The sequence below is a fragment of the Amblyraja radiata genome, chromosome 2 (assembly GCF_010909765.2).
Source record: "Amblyraja radiata isolate CabotCenter1 chromosome 2, sAmbRad1.1.pri, whole genome shotgun sequence".
Classification (NCBI taxonomy): domain Eukaryota; kingdom Metazoa; phylum Chordata; class Chondrichthyes; order Rajiformes; family Rajidae; genus Amblyraja; species Amblyraja radiata.
The window spans coordinates 149,081,782-149,109,536 of NC_045957.1; the positions used below are offsets into that span (position 1 = coordinate 149,081,782).

Genomic DNA, 27,755 nt, shown 5'->3' on the forward strand with positions numbered 1-27,755 from the left:
AATGTATCAAATTCCATTACACATTCAAGTGTTTTACTTCAGATCAAGGCACTGACACAAATTCACAACAAGCAGCGTGCCACAGATTCAGTTCCGTTTAGTTGTGAGATACAGCACGGAAACAGGCCCTTCGGCCCACTGAGTCCGCACTGACCAGCGATCCCCGGGATAATGTTTACATTTATCAAGCCAATTAACCTACAAACCTATAAGTCTTTGGAATGTGGGAGGAAACCGAAGATCTCAGAGCAAACCCATGCAGGTCACGGGGAGAATGTACAAAATCCATACAGACAGCACCCGTAGTCGGGATCGAACCCGGGTCTCCAGCGCTGTATTCGCTGTAAGGCAGCAACTCTACCGCTGCGCCACCGTGACTGCCCATAAACTCACTTCCATTCTATATGATAGTGTGATGTAAGAGACTTTTTGATAGGCACATGGACATGCAGGGAATGGGGGGGGGCTATGGATTATGTGCAGGCAGGTGCGAGTTGGTGTGGGAATCATGTTCGACACAGACATTGTGGGATTAAGGGGTTGTTCCTGTGCTCTATGTTCTATTTTTATTCCCGAGGATGACATTGGAGTAACGTATGAGGTTGCACAAAATGTTAGAAACAAGGAACTGCAGATGCTGGTTTACACAAAGGGACACTAAGTGCAGCAGTAATACATAGAAACATAGAAACATAGAAATTAGGTGCAGGAGTAGGCCATTCGGCCCTTCGAGCCTGCACCGCCATTCAATATGATCATGGCTGATCATCCAACTCAGTATCCCGTACCTGCCTTCTCTCCATATCCCCTGATCCCCTTAGCCACAAGGGCCACATCTAACTCCCTCTTAAATATAGCCAATGAACTGGCCTCGACTACCCTCTGTGGCAGGGAGTTCCAGAGATTCACCACTCTCTGTGTGAAAAACGTTCTTCTCATCTCGGTTTTAAAGGATTTCCCCCTTATCCTTAAGCTGTGACCCCTTGTCCTGGACTTCCCCAACTTCGGGAGCAATCTTCCTGCATCTAGCCTGTCCAACCCCTTAAGAATTTTGTAAGTTTCTATAAGATCCCCTCTCAATCTCCTAAATTCTAGAGAGTATAAACCAAGTCTATCCAGTCTTTCTTCATAAGACAGTCCTGACATCCCAGGAATCAGTCTGGTGAACCTTCTCTGCACTCCCTCTATGGCAATAATGTCCTTCCTCAGATTTGGAGACCAAAACTGTACGCAATACTCCAGGTGTGGTCTCACCAAGACCCTGTACAACTGCAGTAGAACCTCCCTGCTCCTATACTCAAATCCTTTTGCTATGAAAGCTAACATACCATTCGCTTTCTTCACTGCCTGCTGCACCTGCATGCCCACTTTCAATGACTGGTGTACCATGACACCCAGGTCTCGCTGCATCTCCCCTTTTCCTAGTCGGCCACCATTTAGATAATAGTCTGCTTTCCTGTTTTTGCCACCAAAATGGATAACCTCACATTTATCCACATTATACTGCATCTGCCAAACATTTGCCCACTCACCCAGCCTATCCAAGTCACCTTGCAGTCTCCTAGCATCCTCCTCACAGCTAACACTGCCCCCCAGCTTAGTGTCATCCACAAACTTGGAGATATTGCCTTCAATTCCCTCATCCAGATCATTAATATATATTGTAAATAGCTGGGGTCCCAGCACTGAGCCTTGCGGTACCCCACTAGTCACTGCCTGCCATTGTGAAAAGGACCCGTTTACTCCTACTCTTTGCTTCCTGTTTGCCAGCCAGTTCTCTATCCACATCAATACTGAACCCCCAATGCCGTGTGCTTTAAGTTTGTAAGCTAATCTCTTATGTGGGACCTTGTCGAAAGCCTTCTGGAAGTCCAGATACACCACATCCACTGGTTCTCCCCTATCCACACTACTAGTTACATCCTCGAAAAATTCTATAAGATTCGTCAGACATGATTTACCTTTTGTAAATCCATGCTGACTTTGTCCAATGATTTCACCACTTTCCAAATGTGCTGCTATCCCATCTTTAATAACTGACTCTAGCAGTTTCCCCACTACCGATGTTAGACTAACTGGTCTGTAATTCCCCGTTTTCTCTCTCCCTCCCTTCTTAAAAAGTGGGGTTGAATACAGTAACTCAATTTGCACAAAAATACAATTTTGTGCAAAAGTGCTGGAGTAACTCAGCGGGTCAGGCAGCATCTCTGGAAACCATGAATAGGTGATGTTTCAGGTCAGGACACTTCTTCAGACTGATATGAAGAAGGGTCTCGAACCAACATGTCATTTATCTTTGTTCTCCAGAGTAGCCGCCTGACCCGCTAAGTTACTCCAGCACTTTTGCACGAAATTGTATTGTGCTGCGTTGAGGTATGAAGGTTAAACAATGACCTCATTGTGGCCGTAAACAAAATAGCTAATGCTTTTGGGAGATGCAGAAAAAAGATTTACTTATGAAGAGGCAGTCCAGAGCAATCCTAAAATCAGATGTTGGCAACTCTGGAGCTACAACAGGAGTCTGAAGAAGGGTCATGACCCGAAATGTCACCAATTCCTTCCATCCAAAGATGCGGCCTGTCCTGCTGAGTTACTCATAGAGCCATAGTCATAGTACAGTGTGGAAACAGGCCCTTCGGCCCAACTTGACCACACTGGCCGACAATGTCCCAGCTGCACCAGTCCACCAGCCTGCGCTTGATCCATATCCTTCCAAACATGTCCAATCCATCTACCTGTCTAACTCCTTCTTAAACGGTGGGATAGTCCCAGCCTCAACTACCTCCTCTGGCTGCTCGTTCCATACACCCACCACCCTTTGATGCTCCAGCATTTTATGTCTTATCATAGGTAACATTTTTCCATGTAAAAAATTGTGAAAATGCAGAACTTTCAACCCGCAAAACAATGTTGATTCTAACACCTCCAGTAGACAGGGCAGATTAATTATGAATGTCAAGGGATCAAAATTAAAGGCAGGTTGATGGAACTGAGACATAAACCACTTAAGACTGATAAAGCAAGCTCAAGGGGCTAAATTCCCAAATGTTGTATTCCCAAAATGCCTGACTCAATCCCTGCTTTTTCAGTAAAATCTTCAGGGGAACCCAGCTAATTTTGCCCTGAATACTGGAACTCAGCAGATCGGGCAGCATCTCTGAGCAACATGGATCGATGACATTTTGGGTCAGGACCCATCTTCAGACTGAGGAGGGAGAGAGAAAGAAATCTGGGAGAGAGGGAGAGAGGGAGAAGGTGAAATCAGAAGTGTCAGTGTTGCAGTTGAACAAAGGGGACTATGAAGGCATGAGAGAGGAGCTGGCCACGGTCGACTGGAAAAATATCCTAGCAGTAATGATGGTCTAACAACAATGGCAGGAATTTCTAGGCATAATTCAGAGGTTGCAGGATCATTTCATTCGAAAGAGGAAAAAAGATTCTAAGGGGAGTAAGAGGCAACCGTGGCTGACAAGAGAAGTTAGGGACAGTATAAAACTAAAAATAAAGGTGTATAACATAGCAAAGAGTAGTGGGAAAGCCAGAGAATTAAGAAACTTTCAAAGGACATCAGAAGGTAACAAAAAGGGCAATATGGGGTGAAAAGATGAAGTACGAAGGTGAGCTCTCCAAGAATAGAACGAAGGATAGTAAAAGCTTCTTTAGATATGTTAAGAGAAAAAGATTAGTAAAGACAAATGTGGGTCCTTTGAAGGCAGAAACAGGTGAAATTAGTATGGGGAACAAGGAAATGGCAGAAGAGTTGAACAGATACTTTGGTTCTGTCTTCACTAAGGAAGACACAAACAATCTCCCAAATGTACTAGGGGACAGAGGATTTAGGGAGACAGAGGAACTGAAAGAAATTTGCATTAGGTGAGAAATAGTATTGGGCAGACTGATGTGACTGAAGGCTGATAAATCCCCAGGGCCTGATGGTCTGCATCCAGGGTACTCAATGAGGTGGCTATAGAAATCGTGGACGCATTGGAGATTATTTTCCAATGTTCTATTGATTCAGGATCAGTTACTGTGGATTGGAGGGTAGCTAATGTTATCCCACTTTTCAAGAAAGGAGCGAGAGAGAATATGGGGAATTATAGACCAGTTAGCCTGACATCGGTGGTGGGGAAGATGCTGGAGTCAATTATTAAAAATGAATAACAGCGCATTAGGATAGCAGTAAAAGGATTGGTCCAAGTCAGCATTGAATTATGACGGGGAAATCCTGCCTGACTAATCTTCAGGAATTTTTTGAGGATGTGACAAGTAAAATGGATGAAGGAGAGCCAGTGGAGGAGAGCCAGAGACAGAAAGCATTTGATAAGGTCCCACACAGGAGATTAATGGGCAAAATTAGAGCACATGGTATTGGGGGTAGGGTGTTGACATGGATAGAGAATTGGTTGGCAGACAGGAAACAAAGAGTAGGGATAAACGGGTCCCTGTCAGAATAGCAGGCAGTGGCGAGTGGAGTGCCGCAAGGCTCGGTGGTGGGCCTCAACTATTTACAATATAGATTAATGATTTAGATGATGGAATTAAAAACAACACTAGTAAATTTGCAGATGACACAAAGCTGGGCGGCAGTGTGAACTGCGAAGAGGATGCTAGGAGGTTGCAGGGTGACTTGGACAGGTTGTTCAAAAAATGTTCCCAATGTTAGGCGAGTCCAGAACCAGGGGCCATAGTCTTAGAATAAAGGGGAGGTCATTTAAGAGTGAGGTGAGAAAAAACGTTTTCACCCAGAGAGTTGTGAATTTATGGAATTCCCTGCTACAGCAGGCAGTGAAGAAAGCTAATGGCATGTTGGCATTCATAAAGAGAGGATTTGAGTCATAGAGTAGAGGACCTTCTGCCATTGTACAGAGCCCTGGTGAGACCACATCTGGAGTATTGTGTGCCGTTTTGGTCTCCTAATTTGAGGAAGGATATCCATGTTATTGAGGGAGTGCAGCGTAGGTTCACGAGGTTAATCACCGGGATGGCGGGACTGTCACATGAGCAAAGATTGGAAAGAATGGACTTGTATTCACTGGAATTTAGAAGGATTAGAACGGATCTTATAGAAACATATAAAATTATAAAAGGACTGGACAAGCTAGATGCAGGAAAAATGTTCCCAATGTTGGGAGGGGTCCAGAACCAGGGACCACAGTGTAAGAAAAAAGGGGAGGCCATTTAAAACTGACATGAGAAAAAGCTTTTGGTCCTAAAGAGTTGTGAATTTGTGGAATTCTCTGCCACAGAGGGCAGTGGAGGCCGAGTCACTGGATGGATTTAAGAGAGAGTTAGATAGAGCTCTAGGGGCTAGTGGAGTCAAGGGATATGGGGAGAGGGCAGGCACGGGTTATTGATAGGGGACGATCAGCCATGATCACATTGAATGGCGGTGCTGGCTCAAAGGGCCGAATGGCCTCCTCCTGCACCTATTTTCTATGTCTAATAAAGGTGCGGCCATTTAAAACTGACATGAGAAAATACTTTTTCACCCAAAGAGTTGTGAATTTGTGGAAATCTCTGCCACAGAAGGCAGTGGAGGCCGATTCATTGGATGCATTTAAAAGAGGGTTAGATAGAGGGGAAGGGTTGTTTGAGGTTATCTAAAATTGACAAATTCAATGTTCATACTGTTGTCTCCATTTTGTGCATGGTGCCATTATGGCAATGGAGGAGGTCTAGGACAGAAAGGTCAGAATAGGAATGGGAAGGGGAATTTAAATGGTTAGTAACCGGGAGATCCAGTTCGCCTTGGCAGACCAAGCGCAGGAGTTCGGCGAAACGGTCGCCGAGTCTACGCTTCCCCTTTACTTTTTCGAAAAAGACTGTCAGTCTACAGGTTTGTAGTCAAGATAGTTTTGTCTGACAAAGATTACGCGCAGTTAGTGATAAACGAGAAATATGAGAAAGGAAAATAAAGCTTTGCAAACACTCTATAATATGCAATAGCAGCTGTAATCAAAATTTAAAAAAAAACATCATATGAAAACAAAGTGAAGAAAGCAAATGGCATGTTGGCCTTCATAACAAGAGGAGTTGAGTATTGGAGCATAGAGGTCCTTCTGCAGTTGTACAGAGCCCTAGTTAGACCACACCTGGAGTATTGTGTACAGTTTTAGTCCCCTAATTTAAGGAAGGACATCCTTGCTATTGAGGGAGTGCAGCGTAGGTTCACAAGGTCACAAGGAATGGTGGGACTGTCATATGCTCAGAGAATGAAGCGGCTGGGCTTGTACACTCTGGAATTTAGAAGGATGAGAGGATATCTTATTGAAACATATAAGATTGTTAAGGGCTTGGATACGCTAGAGGCAGGAATCATGTTCCCGATGTTGGGGGATTCCGGAACCAGGGGCCACAGTTTAAGAATAAGGAGTAAGGCATTTAGAACGGAGGGATGAGGAAACATTTTTTCACACAGAGAGTTGTGAGTTCGTGGGATTCTCTGCCTTAGATTGGTACTGATTTTGGATGATCAGCCATGGTCATATTGAATGGCGGTGCTGGCTCGAAGGGCTGAATGGCCCACTCCTGCACTTATTGTCTATTGTCATACGTTGGAAATCTTATATTAAATCAGCAAACATTGAAAAAGTCTGCAGGCTGGGTAGCATCTGTGGAGAAGGAGAGAGGTCACTGATTTACATTAGAAGTAGGTCAGTTAGAAGAAGCTCAGAGGCACTGGTGTGGAAGGTGACATTATCAAAACAGATGAGACTGAGACAGAATAATTGAGAAATGGAGTCCTTACTGGCAGCAGGGTGAGAGGAGATGTTGTCAATGTAGCTGTAGGATTCTGTGAGGGTTGATGGATGTTGATCATTAACCTATTCCCTTTGAGAGACTATTTAAAACGGAAAGGATGAGTGGGTTATGAACCATATGAAAATGAGAGCCGGGTGGCAATTTGCAGCAATGGTAACAAAAGATTTGAATTCCATTTTGGAGATACTTCTGGGTTTTTTAAAGATGGCCCTATTGTCCTGGTTGCACATCATTTCAATTCTCCATCTCACTCCCACTCCAACATCCGTTTATGTCAAGTGAAATCCAACATAAGCTCCGGGAGTAATATCTCTCCTACCAAGTAGACAGGTTACAGAGCTGAATTCAACAATAATCAACTTTCCAGTTTGGATCAGAATTCTGTTAAAAGGTTATCAACTTAACATAGAAACATAGAAAATAGGTGCAGGAGTAGGCCATTCGGCCCTTCAAGCCTGCACCGCCATTCAATATGATCATGGCTGATCACCCAACTCAGTATCCTGTACCTGCCTTCTCTCCATACCCCCTGATCCCTTTAGCCACAAGGGCCACATCTAACTCCCTCTTAAATATATCCAATGAACTGGCCTCAACTACCTTCTGTGGCAGAGAATTCCAGAGATTCACCACTCTCTGTGTGAAAAATGTTATTCTCATCTCAGTCCTAAAAGATTTCCCCCTTATCCTTAAGCTGTGACCCCTTGTCCTGGACTTCCCCAACGTCGGGAACAATGTTCTTGCATCTAGCCTGTCCAACCCCTTAAGAATTTTGTAAGTTTCTATAAGATCCCCCCTCAATCTTCTAAATTCTAGCGAAACTTATAACACTAACTCAGTTTTTTTATTCTCTTTCCATAGATGCTGCTTGACCTGTTGTGTTCCTACAGGATTCATTTACTCCAGACTGCTAGCAGACTGCAGAGAGTGCTGGGCTCATCATAGGCACAGCCCTCCCCTCCCTTAAACTAATCTACATGTGGCAGCATCAAGAATGTGGTATTGATCATCGTGATCTCCACCATCTGGGCCATGCACCCTTCTCACTGTTACCACCAGGCAGGAGATACAGATGTCTGAAAAACCTACTAGGTTCAGGAACAGCTAGTATCCGACAACTACCAGGGTCTTGATACAACCCGACCCAATCCCAATAACAGAACACCGCGACCAGCCTATTGAAATACTATTGACTTTAATTTTCCTACTTATATTTTTGCACAAATGTCTTGTTTTTGTTCGCACAATCTTTCTTTTGGAATTTTATGTGCAAGTTTTGTATAATTTGTTTTTTATTAGTTTGTCTATGTGCCTGTGATGCTGCTACAAGCATGATTTGTCATTATGTCTATGACTCACCATACTCATGCTTATGACAATACATTTGAATTTGTCTTTCTAGTGTTGTTCCAGTATAACTGAATCTCAAAGCCACCAGAACTACTGGATGTGAGATGACCACTCATATAGTTGACCTTCTGCCATGCTGCCAGATGTATGAGTAAAGGGCCTGTCCCACGAGCATGCGACGCCATGCGGCAAGCGCGACCTAAAGGGCCTGTCCCACCTGCATGCACCTGCATACGGCAAGCGCGACCTAACGTGGTCGCTTGAGCCGAACAGCTTCGCGGGGCCGGTCCCACTCCGATCGCTGGAGCCGTATGGAGTTGTGGGGAGCTGGTCCCGACATCGAGCGGTGCTCCGAAAAACTAACCGTGTTCAAAAATTCCGTGCAGCAACGGCCTGCTGGCCCGCAGCCGCCTCGACGCCGTACGCACCGCCTCGACGCCGTACGTCACGCGCGAACTTCCCGCGGAATTCGCTCGAACTTCATGTCACTCACTCGACCTCTGCGCGGCCCGCGCTTCTGGTTTGGCCGCGCTTGCCGCATGCAGGCGCATGCTGGTGGGACAGGCCCTTTAGGTCGCGCTTGCCGCATGCAGTCGCATGCTCGTGGGACAGGCCCTTAAGATATCATGGCTGCAAATTCCATTGATTAATCTGTAGGAGATCCAGGCAGGATGAGAGGGAAATATTAATAGGCAGCGAGGTAGAAAAGCACATGTTTTATGCCTTAGCATGTTAGAGATGTATGTCATGGCTTAAATTACACATTTTTAATTTCCAAATTTATTTTGCTGAAAGAAATCTTTCCAACTCCCATGGGATTGAACTTCTGCTCCAATTCTCTTTGGCAACCTGTCTAAAGATTCAATATTTGCTCACAGAAATGATAGCTCAAATGTTAATTTGGGCACATTGGATAAACATAGAAACATAGAAAATAGGTGCAGGAGGCCATTCGTCCTTTCGAGCCAGCACCGCCATTCATTGTGATCATGGCTGATCATCCACAATCAATAACCCGTTCCTGCCTTCTCCCCATATCCCTTGATTCCGCTAGCCCCAAGAGCTCTATCAATCTCTCTTTTAAATTAATCCAGTGAATTGGCCTCCACTGCCCTCCACTGAGAAAATTCCACAGATTCACAACTCTCTGGGTGAAAAAGTTTTTGCTCATCTCCGATTTAAATGGCCTCCCCTTTATTCTTTGACAGTGACCCCTGGTTCTGGACTCGCCCAACATTGGGAACATTTTTTCTGCATCTAGCTTGTCCAGTCCCTTTATAATTTTATATGTTTCTATAAGATCCCCTCTCATGCTTCTAAATTCCAGTGAAGTATTCTTCTTGCTCCATTTAACTGAGGTTTTAACAGTATATTCTCAGAAATAGGCAATTATTTTTAGCCTGAGAGTGGCTACCAAGAGATCACGGCTCACTGGGCCCACCAGAAATATTTGATTGCCGCCATTCATTGACTGAGAAATGTTCAATTGATGAATTTGCACTCTGACACTATTGACTCTTTGATTTACATACCTTCAATTTACATATCTATTTCTTGCTGCAATGAACAGAGCTCCACTAGAACACCAAAATACCTTTCATCTAGCCTTTTCCAATTACACATACGATTTTCAGGAATTCTATCTCTTTCAAAAACCAAGGAATCAAGTGCATTCATTCGTGAACAATTTTGAAATATCTATTCATGAGCTTTGAGGGCAACTAATTGCTGAGGATGTTGCAGACCCAACGCAGATTAAAGCTCATTTGACTCTTATACAGATTCACTCTTACCAAAGTCTTATGAGCAACCCAATGAAGTGCCCCTCACCGAAAGTCTAAGACAACACAAGCATACTTACTCCATCCCCCAGCCAAGATTAACTTCTCACTCTCAACCAAGTAAAGTCATTCACTAGCAGTTGTGGGTTGAACTTGGCAGCTTCCTTGTCTAGCCAGCTACTTCAATGATACTGTATTCTCACATCTACCCTAATACAGTGAAATGCTTGTTTTGCATACAGCCCGGTAAAATCATACAGCAGACCTCAACCTAGGCAGTACATGCAGTACATACAAGTCTAACCAGAATGAAGGTAGACTACAACCTATCAGACTCATCATCTTTCCAGAAAACCAACTCAACTGTGTTACCATTGTGGAAAGAAAGAATGTGGAGGCCAATTAGCAAGTGAGTTTATTGTCATGTGTCCCTGTATAGGACAATGACATTCTTGCTTTGCTTAAGCACACAGAAAATAGTAGGCATTTACTACAAAACAGATAAATGTGTCCAAAAGGGAACTGCAGATGCTGGAATATCGAAGGTACACAAAATTGCTGGGGAAACTCAGCGGGTGCAGCAGCATCTATGGAGCGAAGGAAATAGGCGACGTTTCGGGCCGAAACCCTTCTTCAGACTGATGGGGGGTGGGGAAAGAAAGAAGGAAAAGGGGAGGAGGAGGAGGAGCCCAAGGGCGGGTGGATGGGAGGGTGGGAGGAGACAGCTAGAGGGTTAAGGAAGGGGAGGAGACAGCACGGGCTAGCCAAATTGGGAGAATTCAATGTTAATGCCATAAGGACGCAAGGACCCCAGACGGAATATGAGGTGCTGTTCCTCCAATTTCCGCTGTTGCTCACTCTGGCAATGGAGGAGACCCAGGACAGAGAGGTCGGATTGGGAATGGGAGGGGAAGTTGAAGTGCTTAAAGATAAATGTGTCCATATACCATGATATAAATATATACACACATGAATAAATAAACTGATAATGCAAATAACAGAAAGTGGTTGCTAATAATCAGAGTTTTGTCCGAGCCAGGTTTAATAGCCTGATGGCTGAGGGGAAGTAGCTATTCCTGAACCTGGTTGTTGCAGTCTTCAGGCTCCTGTACCTTCTACCTGAAGGTAGCAGGGAGATGAGTGTGTGGCCAGGATGTGGCCAGGATGTGGCACAAAAAACGATCCCCTGATAGCCAAGGCTTTCAATAACTAATGATGTTTTTGGTGGTGCTGACTGACACTTATTAAATAAACCACCTGTCTATCCTATTACCACGTTCTCTGGTTTGTTTTATGTGGGGGAGAGAGGGGGAGAGGAGGAGACTTTTTTCAATTTCTTCCCTTGCCGGAGATGCAATTGTTTTCCGGATCGTATCTCTGGTCGCTCTGCGGCCTAACATCATGGAGCTGGTGGCCTTGCTTGAGACTGACTTTGAGCCCCACCGCGGGGCCATGGACTTACCATTGGAGCCTGCGATCCCTCGCCTGGGATCAACGCTCCAACCACAGCCTGCGGATTTCAACATCAAGGAGCTCGCAGTCTCGGGTTGAGACTGATGTCGCAGATGGTTCGACTAGCCCCGACCCAGGGTCCAATAGCCCGGCGTGGGGGAGCTGACATTCCCCCGATGATCGCCCCGACGCGGAGGGCTGGACCGCTGGCTGTGGGAGCCAAGATCGCACCGACAACAGAAGGTTCGAGTGCCCCGACCACGGGGAAACAAAGAAGGCAGGAAGATTGGGCTTTTTTTGCCTTCCATCACAGTGAGGAATGTGGTGGATCCGCTGTGGTGGATGTTCATGTTAAACATGTATTTGGGTGTCTTGTTGCTCTTTGTTGGTATGGCTGTATGACAGATCAAATTCCTCGTATGTTGAAAAACATACTTGGCTAATAAATTACTGTAAATTAAATTAAAATAAATAAATTACATTATTTTTCTATAGTGTTTGGGTCTGTTGTCTCCATTGTCTCATCCAAAAGATGGTTCCTCAGGTAGTACTACTCTACATCAGTACATCAATGGCAGCTTAGTTGAGATTAAGTGTTGAACTGTCTGGACTCGTGACCTTCCCAACTCAGAACCAACTGTGCTACCAAATGGGCCATGACCGCCCTAGTGAGACCACACCTGGAGTATTGTGTGCAGTTTTGGTCTCCAAATTTGTTGAAGGGCATTCTTGCTATTGAGGGAATGCAGCGAAGGTTTACAAGGTTAATTCCCGGGATGGCGGGACTGTCATATGCTGAGAGAATGGAGTGGCTGGGCTTGTACACTCTGGAATTTAGATGGATGAGAGGGGATCTTATTGAAACATATAAGATTGTTAAGGGTTTGGACACGCTAGAGGCAGGAAATATGTTCCCGATGTTGGGGGAGTCCAGAACCAGGGGCCACAGTTTAATAATAAGGGGTAAGCAATTTAGAATGGAGATGAGAAACTTCTTAACACAGAAAGTTGTGAGTCTGTGGAATTCTCTGCCTCAGAGAGCGGTGGAGGCCGGTTCTCTGGATACTTTCAAGAGAGAACTAGATAGGGCTCTTAAAGATAGCGGAGTCAGGGGATATGGGGAGAAGGCAGGAATGGGGTACTGATTGGGGATGATCAGCCATGATCACATTGAATGGCGGTGCTGGCTCAATGGGCCAAATGGCCTACTCCTGCACCTATTGTCTATTGGCCCTTCAATGTTTCAACATATGTGATCTGCATTTAAAGTCTTTGTGAAACTAGCTCAGAATCTCAATTTTAAAATCATAAATGTAAATCTATTTACACTACCATCATCAAGTACCTCTTCTATCTTCAGTCTGAAGAAGGGTCTCAACCCGAAACGTCACCCATTCCTTCTCTCCAGAGATGCTGCCTGTCCCGCTGAGTTGCTCCAGCTTTTTGTGTGTATCTTCGATTTAAACCAGCATCTGCAGTTTCTTCCTACACTTCTTCTATCTTATTAGGTATTTTAAATGAGGCTCTGTTCACCTGCTTCATTGGGTTCATGAAGCTCAGGGTGTACACCTACTAAATGGACATAACTGCAGCAGGAGGGTGAGGGTGATCTTATAGAGGTGTGTATGACAATGAGGAGAATAGATAGGGAAAATGCACAGAGTATTTTACAAAGAGTATGGGGAATCAAGAACTAGAGGATATAGGTTCAAGCAATACTCAAGCTCTGGACTGCTCCTCAGTTAGAAACATAGAAAACAGGTGCAGGAGGAGGCCATTCGGCCCTTCGTGCCAGCACTGCCATTCATTGTGATCATGGCTGATCGTCCCCAATCAATAACCCGTGTCTTTCTCCCCATATCCCTTGATTCTACTAGCCCTTAGAGCTCTATCTAACTCTCTCTTAAATCCATCCAGTGACTTGGCCTCCACTGCCCTCTGTGGCAGGGAATTCCATAAATTCACAACTCTCTGGGTGAAACTGTTTTTTCTCACCTCAGTCTTAAATGGCCTCCCCTTTATTCTAAGACTGAGGCCCCTGGTTCTGGACTCGCCCAACATTGGGACCATTTTTCCTGCATCTAGATTGTCCAGTCCTTTTATAATTATATATGTTTCTATAAGATCCCCCCTCACCCTTCTAAACTCCAGTGAATACAAGCCCAGTCTTTTCAATCTTTCCTCATATGACAGTCCCGCCATCCCAGGGATTAATCTCGTGAACCTTTGGACATGACACTTGGGATGCACCCCCCCTCCCCATCTAAAACAAAATAGTTAAAAGGCAAGGGAAGAAAAAGCTCAACGCATCAGACCAGATTATCTGGAAAAGCACACAGACAAATAAAAAAATAATGTCACGATAGATTAAGTGTGTAGTCTTGCCATTGTCACTCGCTTTTTGCATTGCTTGTAAGATCCATCTTTACATTGTGTTTCTCATGCAGCAGTACACTGATATTTTCTGGTGTTTGCTCGAACTTTCATTCACATGCTTTGTGTTGATGTATGGAAAGGAAATTGGCCTGTTACATTGAACACGTTCCTATCGGGCACCTCTTGGCTGACATATACTGTATATCTAATACTTTTGTTTTGTTAAAACATAAAGAGTTCAGTTACTGAGTGAAGAAACCACACATCTTGGTCATAGTCATTCAGCACAGAACCTGGCCCTTTGGCCCATCTTGCCAATGCCGACCAAGATGTCCCATCTATACTAGTCCAACCTGCCCAGGTTTGCCTCATATCCCTCTAACGCTTTCCTATTCATGCACTTGTCCAAATGTATTTTAAATGATGTTATAGTACCTGTTTCAACTACCTCCCCTGGTAGTTTGCACCTTGTAGCCATATGCCCACCATCTGGTTCTGTGTGAAAAAGTTGCCCCTCAGGTTTCTACTAGATTTTCCCCTCTCATCTTAAATCTCCTTTAGTTCTTGATTCCCCTACCCTTGTTATTCTGTGCATTTCTCCTATCTATTCTCCTCATTATCATAAACACCTCTATAGGATCACTCTCTTCCTCCTGCACCCTAGGAATAAAGTCCTAGCCTGCCCAACCTTTCCCTACAGCTCAGGCCCTCAAGTCCTGACAACATCCTCGTAATTCTTCTCTGCACACTTTCCAGCTTAACAACATTTCTATAGCAGGGTAAGCAAAATTGAGCACAGCACTCGACACCACACAGTATGCAGTACACCACAATATGGGTGTCCGGGGTTATGAGGGGAAGGCAGAAGAATGGGGTTAGAACGGAGAGATAGGTCAGCCATGATTGAATGGTGGAGTAGACTTGATGGGCTGAATGGCCTAATTCTGCTCCTATTACTTATGACCTTACTCCAAATGCGGCCTCTCTAATGCCTCGCACAACATCTTCCAAGCAAAAAGATTGAAAACATGCAAACAGGAAATAAAAACTGCTTTAATGTCTGTATGTTTGAGCTGGTGGCTCTACTCAGCTGGGCCTCGACTCACTGGAGTTTAGAAGGTTGAGGGGTTGAAGGTTGAGATTCCATCTTAGAAACATAGAAAATAGGTGCAGGAGTAGGCCATTCGGCCCTTCGAGCCTGCACCGCCATTTGATATGATCATGGCTGATCATCCAACTCAATATCCCATCCCTGCCTTCTCTCCATACCCCCTGATCCCTTTAGCCACAAGGGCCACATCTAACTCCCTCTTAAATATAGCCAATGAACTAGCCTCAACTACCTTCTGTGGCAGAGAATTCCACAGATTCACCACTCTCTGTGTAAAATTCACCACTCTCTGTGTAAACACCTATCTTATCTATATCCTGCTGCAGATTTAGTCAACCTTCCTCACAATCCACAACACCAATTTTCATGCGATCCACAGATCCATTAATTATTTGTCCCACATTCGCATCCAAGTTGCTAATATATTGTGCAACATTAAGGGAGACCATTCAGTCCTTACATGCCTCTGCTAGCCCCTTGCAGTTCTATTCTATCATTTTTAGTTGCAGTAATGCCAATTTTTCCATTCCAACTGCATTTCAGATTTCCTTTAGAAAGACGGCACACACAGGAATCGCTACAATAGCCATGGTTACAGGGGTCAGGCAATAGCTTGTTTTCTTTAAGTAAATTAAGTGGTTCAAATCTGATTGCCTATAAACGCATTCTTGCTCGACCTTCTCAGAAGAGAACTCTTTGCACACAATGGAACAAACTCGATTAACACAGACAGTCATGTTAACTCTAATCTGGGAATACTGTGCAGAATGTCAGGATTTATCTTGTTCCTTTGCCCTGTAACTTGATGGCAATGCAAGCTAATAACTTTAGGGTGAGAGCGATGGATGTTCGTGAATAGAAGGGCCAACAGTTTTTATCCTTAAGTAATGAAACTTAAGGATTGGGACAGAAACAGAGCCACAGGGTTAATGTGCTAGAGAAAGATTTTCAAAGAGGGAAAGAGTGAAAAATAATAGGGCAGACTCACCAGAACGCATCTCAACCTTGAAATTTAGTATTTCCAAAATCTCAAATTCATTACTTTGATGAGCTGAAACTGTTTAAATTATTGTTTGTAGATGGAAAAAAAACGGATTGATATTCAATAACAATTATTGTATTGCTGAATGGGGTATTGCATTATTAATTACCAGTCTTAACTTTCTACAATGAGTTAATGGGTAATCAGAGTTGGTCCTTAAAAAAGCCAATGATATTCCACATCTTTTATCCCCTAAACCTGATGATTAGTTTATGTTTCAATAATAATATGAAGCTAATTTTGCATTTTTACAATATAGTCTATTAACAATAAAACATCTATGTATAATCTGTGTTACAGAAAATAAACATGTTTCACTGAAGGGAAGAGAAGGGGAGAGAAGGGGAGAGAATGGGAGAGAAGGGGGGAGAAGGAGTGGAGACACTTTTAAGAAGTATAATAAAGTTTAGCGGGCATTTTACCGTCCGGTTGGTTTTCCTTGGTCCTGAAAACTCCAATGAGCCAATCAAAATGCCCGGTCAGCAAAGGAGATTGCCTATGGCTGTCCTCGACTGCCTGTAACTAAATAGTGACCCCACTCCACTGCACTACGAGTAAAAAAAAAACCATGCCGACCAAATTTTACTCGTGGAAAATTTTCAACATGCTGAAAACTTTTCCGTGACCTAGCTGAGGCCGCGAGTATTCAGGAACTTCCCTCGAGCATGAAGGAAAGTTCCAGTGACCTCTTGGACCTCCTGGGACCACGTGTTGACCCTGCTGTGAGTTTGAGTCGAGGGCAAACTCGTCCAAACTCGCAGATTAGGTCGCCGCAGTGGGACAGCCCCTTACGCAAACATCTACCCTATCTGCCTCAATCACTTCAGCTTATTTGGATACTTTGTTGATTAAAACAAAATGCTGTATTTTACTTGTGTAGGATGGAATTGCAGGTGTCGATTTACACCCATGATAGTCACAAAATGCAGGAGTAACTTGGGAGGACAGGCAGCATCTCAGGAGAGAAGGAATGGGTGATGTTTTGTCTCAACCTGAAACGTCACCCATTCCTTCTCTCCAGTGATACTGCCTGTCCTGCTGAGTTACTCCAGCATTTTGTGTCTATCTTTGCTGTATTTTCCTCAATATTTCAGCTAGGACTTAGCCATGATTTGGTTGGAGGTTGTTTTGACCGAGTAATATGATTGTGGGATTAAGTCCCACTTCAGAGATTTGAGTGTTGTCCAAATAAAAACTTCCAGTACAATGTAAATGAAATGACTATAATTCAAATTAGGTGTTAACCCCCCCCCCCCCCCCTCTCAGCTACCCTGTTAATTCGAGATAAAACATCAGTGGTGCTTTTCTGAAAAATGGGAAGTCAGTTCTTGACCCGTCTGAAAGAAGGGTCTCGACCCGAAATGTCACCTCCTCCTTTTCTCCAGAGATGTTGTCTGACCCGCTGAGTTATTCCAGCTTTTTGTGTCTATCTTCAGTTTTAATCAGCATCTGCAGTTATTCCTACACACACAAGTCAGTTCATATAGGTTTTGCTGTTACCATCCTCAATGGTCAAACAGCCAACGTTTTCTCCATCATAATAAATGAAAGCATTTGTACATATATGATTTGTTTGAAAGACCATTTATCTTTCTCCTGGATTACTAACAATTGATTAATGCAGGACATTAATCTTACTTGCAGGAGACTCCAAAAGCTGATATCATCGTGTAAGCTTAGAATAGAAGCCTTCTAGGAAACTTGGGATCTCTGAACAACACAGGCAGCACTTGGCATGCTTCTTCATCTTATTATTCATTATTATCAACTCAGCAACCTTTGGATGAGCATGTACAACAATTTGAATGAGAATGTACGAGGCATGATTAGTAAGTCTGCGGATGACACTAAAATGTGTGGTACAGACAGTGAAGATAGTTATCAAATTATAGAAACATAGAAAATAGGTGCAGGAGGAGGCCATTCGGCCCTTCGAGCCAGCACCACCATTCATTGTGATCATGGCTGATCGTCCCCTATCAATAACCCGTGCCTGCCTTCTCCCCATATCCCTTGATTCCACTAGCCCCTAGAGCTCTATCTAACTCTCTCTTAAATCCATCCAGTGACTTGGCCTCCACTGCCCTCTGTGGCAGGGAATTCCATAAGTTCACAACTCTCTGGGTGAAAACGTTTTTTCTCACCTCAGTCTTAAATGACCTTCCCTTTATTCTAAGACTGTGGGGCCTGGTTCTGGACTCACCCAACATTGGGAACATTTTTCCTGCATCTAGCTTGTCCAGTCCTTTTATAATTTTATATGTTTCTATAAGATGCCCCCTCATATTTCTATAATGAGGCAGCCACTTTATTAACTATGCCATTGTGTTGCCAGTAGAGCCAGAGACAAATATTGACTGCTACATAGAGAAGAAGGCTAACACAAGAAACTGCAGATGCTGGAATTGTAATTTAAAACACAAAGTGCAGGAGGAATTCAGGCAGCTTCTGTGGAGGAAATGTACAGGCGACGTTTCGGGTCAGGAACCTTCAGTTTGATTTGCATACAACCGGCTGACCTTCATTGCTAGACACAGTTGACAACTGAATACCACAGACTGGCACATTCACACTTAGGCTAAAGTTCTCATTGCAGCCCTCCATCTTATCTCTGGGCAGTGCAGGAGATCTCATCAATACAATTTGGAAGGCATTTTGTTTGGTACCATGGTACAACATTTGTATCTCCATCAAAACAACCAAAACAATGGCCCACATTTCTTATTGCCTTTTGCTAAACAATTTTGCATAAAAAACATAGCAATTACCACAATAACAATGACTGCACCTTGAAAGTACTTCAGTGATTTAAGAAGAGGCACTTGAGCTTTAGAAAACCTGTAGCCATTCCGTTCCTTTTCCACTGGCAGCACTAGTGTGGGTGTGGCTCAGTCTCTGCAAGATGGGGGAGGGAAAGGTCATGACTCTGTCTGAGCTGTGAATCAACTGACTACTGTTGATGTCTACTGTGATGACTACAATGTCTACTGAACTGTGAGTGTGGTGTTCATGTGGTGTTTTGTTTGGTTTTATGGTGGTTTTATGGAGGTTTCACCCTGCTTGAAGTGGTATGAAACTGCATTTGAATTTGGTGGCCTTGCACCCTGCTTGAAGTGGCATGCAACTGCACTTGAATTTGGTAGCCTTGCACCCTGCTTGAATTGGCATGAATCTGCACTTGAATTTGGTAGCCTTGCACCCTGCTTGAATTGGTATGAAACTGCACTTGAGTTTGGTGGCCTTGCACCCTGCTTGAAGTGGTAGGAAACTGCACCTGAATTCGGTGGCCTTGCACCCTGCTTGAAATGGAATTTCAAGGAATAGCCATGAGTCAACTGCCAGCCCACCCGCCGTGAGTGAGCTGCCAGCACATCAGGCTTGGGTCACTGAGCTGCCACCCCAAGAATCAATTTGGCCCACAATGTCCATACTAGCCCTCTGGAAACCACCCTTCAGCCCACAACACCCATACTAGCGCCCCACAAACCCCCCCCCCCACCCCTCCCTCCCACTGGCCACCAAGATTGGTGGAGAGGTGGAATATTGCGTTGGGGGACCAGCCCTCTCGTGTGAACATGCGACCCAACGTGTCCCACTTAGTTTAGTACAGGTGCACAACCTTTTATCCGAAGATCCAAATAACGAAAACCTCCGAATAGCGGACATTTTTTCGGTCCTTGAAGAAAGGTCCTTGAAAACGTTCACCGAGGGCGGCCCGCAGAGGTGACAGCGGAACCTCCGGTCGGTCCTCGAAGAAAGGGGAACTAAATCCCCATTCATAAAAGAAAAGGTGACGGTATATTGCGCGGGAGGGTTAATAATTGACAATCTGCTGCTGCCTGCCCGCTGAGTTAAAAAGTTCCCACGGTAGCACGATACACAGTGTATCGTGAGTCTTGCGTGGGAACTTTTTAACTCAGCGGGCAGGCAGCAGCAGATTGTCGCTCCCTTCAGTTTCACCCCACCTACACCCCTCTGCTTCCCGGCCATGTGTGTGACCCCTTCCCTCCCCTCTCCAGCTCCCCGCCCATTGCACCGGCGCGGGGGCTTTGCACTGTCTTCACGTCGGCGATACCAGCAGGTCAGTGCCAGTCACCGGAGACGTCAGGACCAACGGGACACCGCCCCCCAGGCCCACTGCAAGCACGGAGATCCCAGAGACCCACAGCCAGCAGCAGCCCAGCCCCGCTCCAACTTCAGAGGAAAACTGCAAACTGGCCGGAGACGTCAGGACCACCAGAAGCCGTTCCCCGAGCTGCGCCCCCTCATCGGGACACCGACCCCTAGGCCCACTGCAAGCACGGAGATCCCAGAGACCCACAGCCAACAGCAGCCCAGCCCAGCCCCGCTCCAACTACAGAGGAACCTGGGTTGCGGATGACGGGGCGCAGCTCGGGGCGTCGTAGGGCCCATCGGGGAGCGGGTTCCTGTTGGTCCTGACGTCTCCGGCCACCTGCCATCCTCCGGGAACTGTACCGCCCTTGCAGGAGAGGGGTTGTTTGCAGTTGCAGAGGGAGGGGGCAAGGGCGGTACAGTTCCCAGTCTCAGCTCCAGTCCAGGGGGGTGGCCGGAGACGTCAGGACCAACGGGACACCGACCCCCAGGCCCACTGCAAGCACGGAGATCCCAGAGACCCACAGCCAGCAGCAACTCCAGCCCAGCCCCGCTCCAACTCCAGAGGAACACGTAGGGGCAGAAGCTGATGGTGTGCAAGGTACGTCTTGTTCTTGGGGTGGCGGATGAGGGGGCGCAGCTCGGGCTGTGGGCGAACTGCCACTTGTCGCCGTAGCGGCCCATCGGGGAGCGGATTCCTCTGGAGTTGGAGGGGGAGTGGGGTATTGTGCTGTTTGATCGCCCCCTGCTATCCCAGGGACAGGGAGACACAGCGGCTTTTTAGACTGGTGGGCAATCACTTCCAAAGTTCTGCCCACACAGTCAGTACACTTCTCCTACACTGCATTTCATACAAACATTTATTCTGCAAGTAAAAACTACATTGAAGACTCAAACTCTCGACCGAGTAACTGCCAGGATCGAGGCGCAAACTCGCGACCTAGCTCAGGGATTCAAGAATCCCCAAGCTAGGCCGCCTAAGGGCATGTAGCCCCGCTAGGGTGACGTGAGTGCGAGAGGTGATTCAATGCTGCGGGCACATTTACAAATTCAGGAATTCATTCAACACACTGCATTTCATACAGACATTTATTCTGCAAGAAAAAACGACATTGAAGACTCAAACTCGCGACCGAGTAACTGCCGGGATCGAGGCGCAAACTCGCGACCTTGCGGATATGAGCTGAGCACTCTACCACTGAGCCAGCCATTAAAATCTATGCTAAAAAATTTCCATTCCGAAGGCCGACAAATTCTGAATTGCGAAAAGTGTCTGGTCCCAAGGCTTTCGGATAAAAGGTTGTGCACCTGTATTATAATAGATTTAAGATCGCCTCATCCTTCTAAATTCCAGTAATTATAAGCCCAGTCGATCTGTCCAAGGATGAAGATCAGATCGGTTGTAATTTTGTTGAATCATGCTCAATGAAGCACAAGATTAAATCCGGGCCATTTCTTGCGAGGTTATTAGCCTACATCCGATAAGAACAAAATGGGCACTGAGATAGGTCACTTAAGGGCCGGTCCCACGAGCATGCAACCTGCCAACCAGAAGCGGGAGCCACGCGGAGGTCGAGTGAGTGACACGGCGTTGAGGCGGCTGCGCACGCCCGCCGAGGCGGTGCGTACGGCGTCGAGGCAGCTGCGGGCCGGCAGGCCATTGCCACGCAGAAATTTTAAACACTTTTAAAATCTTTATCGGAGCCCCGCGTGATGTTGGGACCAGCTCCGCACAACTCCATACGGCTCCGGCGATCGAAGTGGGACCGGCCCCGCGACGCCGTACGGCTCAAGCGACCACGTTAGGTCGTGCTTGCCGCATGGAGTCGCATGCTCGTGGGACAGGCCCTTTAGGTCGTGCTTGCCGCATGGAGTCGCATGCTCGTGGGACAGGCCCTTTAGGCCTTGCGCCTGAAGCACATTTTAATCGTAACGTGACTGATCTGCATCTCAATGCCACCTATTAGTTCAACGTGAATAAGATGTTGTATTCTCTTTAACATGATCAGCAGGAGAAGTTGATTTGTGTTTTTCCCTATTCCACTCTAAATAAACACCACAGCATCACATTGACAAAAATTAAACACCAACAATATAATGACAACAAATAGCACTATCAGTAAGTCCGATGGTATCAAGAATGAAAGCACCGCAGTAGTCAATTAAGTGAAGTCAGGTTGACTTGCCACCTTCTCTTCAGCTGTTAAAAATCATTACTGACCCAGTCAATAATTCTGCACTTCCACAAAATGCCAAAGAGTTATAAGTAAGCACAGCTATATGTTAACATTACTTACCTGCAAAAGTTAGCCAAGTAACTGAAGCTTGATGGACTATGCAACACATTAGTTTACAGGCATATTAGGTGACAACAATTCACACCAAGAATCCCATAATTGATAGCTCACAAGACAATTCCCATAATTCATTCCTTCTTTTCCAGATAAATGCATAATGCATCCAGTGCACGCAGTTCATCTTATGTTCTGTGATTGATAACCTTATTAAGTCAATTCTAAAGTAAAGCTTTTCCTAACATGCTGCTCCACTCATGCATTGTGAGAGTATAATAGCCTATTAGGCAACAAACCCATGTGCAAAGCCTAATGATGGAAATATGGCCATTATGCTCAATTTGAAAAGGGAGGTCAGAATTTTTCACATTAAAATCGCTTTTCCTTTTACATTTTCCTCTGCCTCAACACACAAGAAAACCGAAAATCACATTCACGTCCCGACAATTTTTCTGCCATGAAATTCAGTGACAATGATGAATTATTTTCTTTAGCCGTCGACTATGATTGGGGACGATATCGCCAAAGACTGTTACATTGGACAAGCTTTAGTTACTGTCACTGTTAGGTCTTCCAGCTACAGTCCAGCGGACTGAGTACAAGATGTGACCTGTTTGGCACAGCAGTAGTAGAGGTATTGATTTTCAGATGGGATATTAAATGGAGACAGTATAGATGTGAAGGATCATATCACAATCCTACTTCGAAGTGGAGCAAAAGCCAGATTGTATCCCACGACCATCATCGCTAAACCAGACGATTTGGTCATTAATCTCATGACTGTATGACCTTGCAGCATGTAAAGTGCAGATCTTCCTACATTGACTGCATTTTAGAAGGTACTAATTGGCTATAAGGTGCTTTGGGATATCCTAAAGGCATTAAGGGATTATTTAAATGCAAACTCATTCTTCTCATTGTAATGACATTTTTCACTGTTACTAGTTGAGGGTGAAGGAAATCATTCTGGGAAGTTATGCCCCTGTCCCACTGCAGAAACCTGAACGGAAACCTCTGGAGACTTTGCGCCCCACCCAAGGTTTCTGTGCGGTTCCCGGAGGTTTTTGTCAGTCTCCCTACCTGCTTCCACTACCTGCAACCTCCGGCAACCACCCGCAACCTCCGGGAACCGCACGGAAACCTTGGGTGGGGCGCAAAGTCTCCAGAGGTTTCCGTTCAGGTTTTCTAAGTGGGACAGAGGCATTAGAGAGACTATATGGTACTGTACTTGCTTAGAATCCCCCTTTGGATATCGGAAGTCAGGTGTTCGTTCACTCATTAATTTTTACATCACATAAACCATGTACTGGGGAATGCTACTGACTAAACAAAAATAGGATCCCAAATGTTTGAAAGAATATCGTTGTTTGCAAAGATGCTAATAATATTAGATCTGCTGTGCACTATAAACTGAACATTCAAATTCAGAATTTCCAGCTTCAGTTGTTCACCAGTCTTGATGTGATTATGCTGGAGAGATTACAGCAAAGATTCGCCTGTACGTCACTGGGTCTGGAAGGCTTGAATTACAGAGAGAGACTGGGTCGGCTGGGACTGTTTTCCCTGGAGTGAAGGGCGCTGAGGGGTGACCATATAAACAGACGTACGAGGGGCGTTCATGAAGTGGATGGTCACACCCTTTTTCCCCAGGTTAGTGGAGACTAAAATTTAGGGCATAGATTTAAAGTGAAAGGGGAAAGAATTGATGGGGACCTGAGGAGCAATGTTTTCACACGGGTGATGTGTATATGGAACAAGCTGCCTCAAGAAATTATAAAGGTGGGTACAATAACAATAAGGGTGGCAGGGGTTATGGGTTGAAGACAGGTTGAGAGGGAAAGATAGATCAGCCATGATGTCCTAATTCTGCTCCTAGAAATTATAGACCACAGGTGCAGGAGTAGGCCATTCGGCCCTTCGGCCCTTCGAGCCAGCACCGCCATTCAATGTGATCATGGCTGATCATCCCAAATCAGTACCCCATTCCTGCCTTCTCCCCATATCCCCTAACTCCGCTATCTTTAAGAGCCCTATCTAGCTCTCTCTTGAAAACATCCAGAGAACCGGCCTCCACCGCCCTCTGAGGCAGGGAATTCCACAGACTCACAATGAACATGTTTAAGAATACTTATTTTTGTAATTTGTGATATTTTAAAATGTTTTATACTTTTTATTTTATGACATTTGGACAGGTTCGTGGATAGAAAAGATTTAGAAGGATATAGGGCAAATGGAGGCAAATGGCATTAGTTCAGGAAAGCACTTGGTCAACATGGTCCAGTTGGGTCAAAAGGACTGCTTCTGTGCAATGTAACCCAATGACTAGTTGCCCTACTAAATGCATTAATATGCAATTTCCTTGTCCATATGGTTAGCATAAATCAAAAGGAAGAATCTGATGTAAACGAGCAGAAATCCTTTTCTAAGGAATTCATTGAACATATGCCTTTATTCTTCAGGTTTCTGTTCACCTTTCAGAACTAAATTCTGCTCAAACTATCAATATTGCACAGGATGACCAAAAAATTCATCATAGAAGCTTTTAATTTTTAATGTTGCACTTCTTAAGTCATAAAAAAATGTTAGCAGCCTGTGTACTTATGTAGCCAAATGGCTTTCTTGCTCCCAGCCTCCAAGTCTGGTCACATTGAGAAACGATGTCAATTTTTCTTTCCCATATTCAAGCCGCATGACATTGTATTTCCTTGCCTTTAACCCCAGTGGCCATAGTCTTGGCCATTAACATATATTTACATATACCCAAACTGTGTTAGATGCACCCTTGGGATGCACTGTCTTGAGGTGGTCAGGTACAGAGGAGCAATTGTACAGAGGAGGATTCCATTTTTATTGATTTAATTTTCATTATCTTACAGGATACATGTATTTTTTATGAGCAGCCTGATCAGCTGGCCGGAATACGGTCAGGACTGGGAACTGGGTGGCAGAATTTCAGAAGCTGGAAGTACGTTCTTCAAAGTGGGGCTGACTAAGGATTTAAGGGATGTATCATCTAACCCAGGGAAGCATATCTTTCTCTTGGCTCCTTAAGCCTAAAGGGCAGACAGCATAGCCTTCCCTATCAAACTGATGACTGTATGGCCTGGATCCTTCTCCAGTTCTCCACGTCATGCCTTTAGACTCTGATTTACATGCCTACCCAGGCCAGTGAGTGCAGGACCTGGATGTTATTGATACTGGAGCTACCGCTTCTCGGCACAGTGGCCGAGTTGTGTAGGAAGGAAATGCAGATGCTGGTTTAAACCGAAGATAGACACAAAATGCTGGAGTAATTCATCAGGACATGCAGCATCTCTGGGGAGAAGGAAAGGGTGACGTTTCTGATTGAGACCCTTCTTCAGACTAGTCAGGGGAAAGGGAAAAGAGAGATATAAATGATGATGTAGAGAGATAAAGAACAATGAATGAAAGATATGCAAAAATGTAACAATGATAAAGGAAACGGGCCATTGTTAGCTGTGTCAGAGTTGCGGCCTTACAGCTCCAGGTACCTGGGTTCGATCCTGACTACGAGTGCTGTGTGTACAGAGTTTGTACATTCTCCCTGTCTCCTCAGCATGGGTTTTCTCCAGGCGCTCCAGTTTCTCCCACATTCCAAAGACATGCAGTTTTGTAGGTTAATTGGCATCTGTAAATTGTCCCCAGTGCATGATGCAGAACTAGTGTATGGGGTGCTTGTTGGTGGGTGCAGACTCGGTGGGCCAAAGGGCCTGTTTCCACGCTGCATCTCTAAACTAAAGATAAGAAGGATAATTCTCACCCGTGTCTTGATCTGGAATTTAACCCTTCATCAACATGTCCAGCTAATTAGGAGACAACGAAGTGCTAGAGTATTTAAGAAAGAACTGCAGATGCTGGAAAATCGAAGGTAGACAAAAGTGCTGGAGACACTCAGCGGGTGCGGCAGCATCTATGGAGCGAAGGAAATAGGCAACGTTTCGGGCTGAAACCCTTCTTCAGACTGATGGAGGGTGGGGCGGGGAGAAGAAAGTAAAAAGGAAGAGGAGGAGCCCGAGGGCTGAGGGAGAGCTGAGAAGGGGAGGAGACAGCAAGGGCTACCGGAAATTGGAGAATTCAATGTTTATGCCGTTAGGGTGCAGACTGCCCAAGCGGAATATGAGGTGCTGCTCCTCCAATTTCCGGTGGTGCTCACTCTGGCCATGGAGGAGACCCAGGACAGAAAGGTCGGATTCGGAATGGTAGGGGGAGTTGAAGTGCTGAGCCATCGGGAGGTCAGGTTGGTTAAAGCGGACCGAGCGGAGGTGTTTGGCGAAACGATCGCCAAGCCTACGCTTGGTCTCACCGATGTAAGAGTAGCTCAGTGGGTCAGGCAGCAACTCAGGAGAACATTGACATGTCCAATCAATTAACTGGTCTTTGCCATGTTCCCATGAGTGAACCTTACCCAGCGGTGGCCCACTTTCCTCCCCATCACAAATCCTCCCAACTTGATCAGCATTTGCCAAAATGGTGAAAACAAGTCGTGATCGAAAACAATACTTTTTGAAGAAAAATACAAAGAAAGAAAATCTACATTAGAAAAGCAGCACGTGCTAGAAATCTGAAACTGATGAAAATGCTGTCAAGACTCAGCAGGTCAAGTAGCATCTGTTGAAAAAGAAACAGAGGTGATGAAACATTAACTGTTTCTGTTAGTTACAATTGGAACATCAACTCTGTTTCTCTTTCCAAAATTGCTGGTGCAGTTCCAGCATTTTCTGTTTCTGTTTGAAATTTCGAAGGAAACCTTTGAACAAATGCCACATTTCTTTCTGGTTGTTTTTTTGTGAAGTCTAAACAGTGCCTGCACTTCAGATGTGCTTTATTGGCTGCAAAACACTGCATTATCTGTCGTACGATCATACAGGGTACGATATTTCCTTTCATTTCAACGTCCAAGTTATTGTTGAATCTGAGAAAAAGCCAAAGTCAAACTGAAGATCCTTGGGGAGCATTATTGAAATGAATTGAATTGAATTGAATACTTTATTGGCACATGTGACAAGTCACAGTGAAATTCCTTGCCTGCTAACCCAAGGTATGCAAATAGTCGCCCGTATAGGGCGCTTACAAGGTCACAGATTCCCATTATTTGTCAAATCTGCCAGCCAGCAAGCTAATGTCATCTTACTGTCATTCTCCTACCCCTTAAATAGGTACTCATTCATGCCACAAGTTTGTTGCACTTTTGGACTTTTATTGATGCCTAATTTGCAGGACTTCCTGAAAGTATCCCCCCCCCCCCTCTGTAGCCAATCTCTATACTCCCAGAGATTCACCACTCTCTGTGTGAAAAATGTTTTTCTCATCTCGGTCCTAAAAGAATTGCCCTTTATCCTTAAACTGTGACCCTTTGTTCTGGACTTCCCCAACATCGGGAACAATCTTCCTGCATCTAGCCTGTCCAACCCCTTAAGAATTTTGTAAGTTTCTATAAGATCCCCCCTCAATCT

General features: G+C 45.0%; 1 protein-coding gene across 6 annotated transcripts in view; it reads right to left on the reverse strand.

Annotated features, from left to right (window-relative positions):
* ctnnd2 (catenin delta 2) overlaps positions 1 to 27,755 on the reverse strand; it is a 1,121,748-nt gene that overhangs the window by 572,124 nt on the left and 521,869 nt on the right. The window lies entirely within an intron of this gene.